Here is a 3390-nt window from a genome sequence, read left to right as displayed (position 1 = left end):
AAAGAGATGAAAGGGGAGGCACAATAGGATTTTGCATGGAGCATAATTTAATCACTGCTACGACTTGCATTAAAAATGGTTAAATAAGTGCAGAATTTCAAAAGGATGACCGATAGCTGAAATCTATTATTTACAAATGCAGAAGAGTTCCGAAGACAGTCTCAGATTACATACAAACTATAAAATGGTAAGACAGAGTTTATGACACCTTGTTTTAAACTATTAAACTTGTCCAGGGGTAGATATGGACTCTGACCATAATTTATTGATTATGAACTGCAGATTTAAATCGAAGAATTACTAGGAATGTAGAAAATTAATGAAATGCAGCGTGGATTAGTTTAAACAACCAGATATTGTTGAGATTTTCAAAGGAAATATTATAGAATGACTGACAGACTATTAGAAAAGAAATTCAACTATCTATGATTGGGTAGCATTGAGAGATGGAACAGTGAAGATAGCCAAGTAACAACTAGGCAAAAAGACAAGCAGCTGTGGAAATCCTTGCATAACAAACTAGACAGTAAATTTTATCAAAAGGAAAATTCACTCAAGAAAACTACAAAAACATATGAAACAGAATTGGGGGACAGTACTTACCTCCAAGAGACAAAATATTCAGTACTGCTGATTAACACACATAAAAGCATACTATTTCATGAACTATTAAATTTAATTGATGAAAGGAGAAGGCATACGAATGCAGCAAATGAAGCAGGCAAAAGGGAAGAGAGACGTTTAGAAATGATTTTGTGTAAGAACCCCGAGAAGTAGGGTGCTATACCACTCACCTCACAATGCTCAGTATTCACTTTCCTGCATCAGTTGACTCTAAGTGACGCTGCTGGCAGTGAATAAAAGCTGTCCATGCAGAAACAAAACTGCTGGCTCATGTGCACTTATAGAGTTGGCGGCTCTTGCATTGTGTGCTGATGTTGGAAATTTGTTGCCATTGATCGTAGCCAGTTGGGTGGCAGTATACAGTGGCCAGTGAGAATCACTGAATCTACTGATTTCTTTTGGCAGAAGATACAAACTGATTAGATTTGTTTTTTGATATGGAAAGCACCAGGATACCTTTTACTGTTCTGGTTATATTGAATTTTATTGTTGGTTACTGATTTTCGCATTTATTTGGTGAACGAGAAAAACTAGATGTGCTGAAAGACTGGCCTGTAGTGAAACCTGAGGGCTAGGTTAGGTTGGAATGTAAAACTATGGTTTCGAGTTGGCAAAGTCAACAAATGTGAATGGAAGAAAACTAGATGGGCTGGCAGACTGACCTGTAACATGATCTGAGGCCTAGATCAGGTTAAATTGAGACAATTTGCTTGCAAGTTGGCGAAACCAATGGATCTCAGCACAAAAATATGTTAACTCTAATAGACTGATGTGTAGTGTAGCCCGAGATACACATTCTTACTTGTATGCCTTATTTCCAGTTTTGCTGAAAATAGTGATAATGACATTAAATGCTAACCTAATAGAACAATATACCAACTAGCTTTACTTACAAACCATAGAAAATTAAGATTAGGCATTCTGATTCAATACCAGCAACTGACTCATGATTCGTTGTGCTTAGGTCCCATCATTCATCATTACCAAAATTGGCACACACAGTGTAAATGCACTTTCACCAAGTTGTCAGTTGTGCTCTTGTCACTACCAATGATGTCCACACTCAAATTAAGTCAGCATGTATTGGCCGTGTGTGTTTATCTATGCATTGTTGTAAAAATAAAGGCACGTACAATTATCTGACTATGGCTGTGAGTGTTGAAATGTTATAAAAAAAGTTTCAGTTTCGACAGTGTTAAGGACTTGCATAATTGTAATACCACAACCCTTTGTGATCCTCTATCCTTTTATCAGTCTCATTCCCACTCTCCTGAAGAGAGCATATATGTTATATCAGTATGCTGTTTTGATTTGGTCTTTCCTGGTTATCTGTATTCGAATACACTGAAGATTTTCTTTTTCAGCAATTAATAATCTGCATTAATTTAAGATATTGTTTTGACATTGTTTATGTTGGGCCTCACCAATATGCAGAATGAATGAAACATGTTGGGTTGAACGCTGATGTACCATCATAATTTATACATTATACAAACTGGTAGGTAGGAATGAAATGTCGTGTGGCTAAGGCCCCCCGTCGGGTAGACCGTTCGCCTGGTGCAGATCTTTCGATTTGATGCCACTTCGGCGACCCGCGCGTCGATGGGGATGAAATGATGATGATTAGGACAACACAACACCCAGTCCCTGAGCGGAGAAAATCTCCGACCCAGCTGGGAATCGAACCCGGGACCTTAGGATTGACATTCCGTCACGCTGACCACTCAGCTACCGGGGCCGGACATGGTAGGGATAAAACTGATATTGTAATCAAGGAGTAATTAACTATTAAAGTTCCGATATTTTTAGTCATCAAAAGACAACTATTTTTACATTTTCAAACTAGAAAACAAATTGTATCATTACATTACATTTTTATTGGTCCTTTTGATCATTTGTTGTACAAGGCATACAATATGATATTGGACAAGTCATTGTGATTTACAATACATGTTTTTAAATCATACAAGAATATTTACATCGATTTAGGCTTAATATTAACACAACTGAAGGTTCAGCTTCCATGCATTATATTTAACCCAAGTAATTCAATGTTTTTTTAGCAATAAATTTTTATGTTTCAAGATATTCATCTCTACTGTAAAAACATTTGTGCAATAAATATTTATGAACAGCAGTTTCAAATTTTGAAGTGTCTTTCTGACAGCACATCAAAAGAGACACTAAAAGATGTATACTTTGCCCAGCGGAATCCTTACTGCAATACGGCATAATATTTTGGGGAAACGCATCTGCTAGCAAAAGTTGTATTATATGCCAAAAGAGAATTATAAGAGCCATAGAAAATGCTGCATCAAGAAGCTCATGCAAGCCCTTATTCAAGAAACTACATATCCTTCCACTACCATGTCTGAACATTTTACAAGTAATCATATTTGTAAGGCCAACGGCCTTGCCGCAGCGGTAACACCAGTTCCCGTCAGATCACCGAAGTTAAGCGCTGTCGGGCTGGGCTAGCACTCGGATGGGTGACCGTCTGGCCTGCCAAGCGCTGTTGGCAAGCGGGCTGCTCTCAGCCCTTGTGAGGCAAACTGAGGAGCTACTTGATTGAGAAGTAGAGGCTCCAGTCTCGTAAACTGACATACGGCCGGGAGAGCGGTGTTCTGACCACGTGCCCCTCCATATCCGCATCCAGTGACGCCTATGGTCTGAGGATGACACGGCGGCCGGTCGGTACCTTAGGGCCTTCATGGCCTGTTCGGGAGGAGAATATTTGTAAGGAAAGTCTTAAAAAATAGCAACAAT

The 3390-nt window shown here is 38.7% G+C and overlaps 1 pseudogene; it reads left to right on the top strand.

Annotated features, from left to right (window-relative positions):
* The first annotated feature begins 3027 nt into the window (after positions 1-3027).
* Positions 3028-3145, top strand: LOC126109082 (5S ribosomal RNA; annotated as a pseudogene).
* Positions 3146-3390: the final 245 nt, after the last annotated feature.

This window comes from Schistocerca cancellata, chromosome 11 (assembly GCF_023864275.1).
Source record: "Schistocerca cancellata isolate TAMUIC-IGC-003103 chromosome 11, iqSchCanc2.1, whole genome shotgun sequence".
In the NCBI taxonomy this organism is placed as follows: Eukaryota; Metazoa; Arthropoda; class Insecta; order Orthoptera; family Acrididae; genus Schistocerca; species Schistocerca cancellata.
The sequence above is the reverse complement of the archived record's forward strand: the minus strand, read 5'-3'. Positions and strand labels throughout refer to the sequence as shown.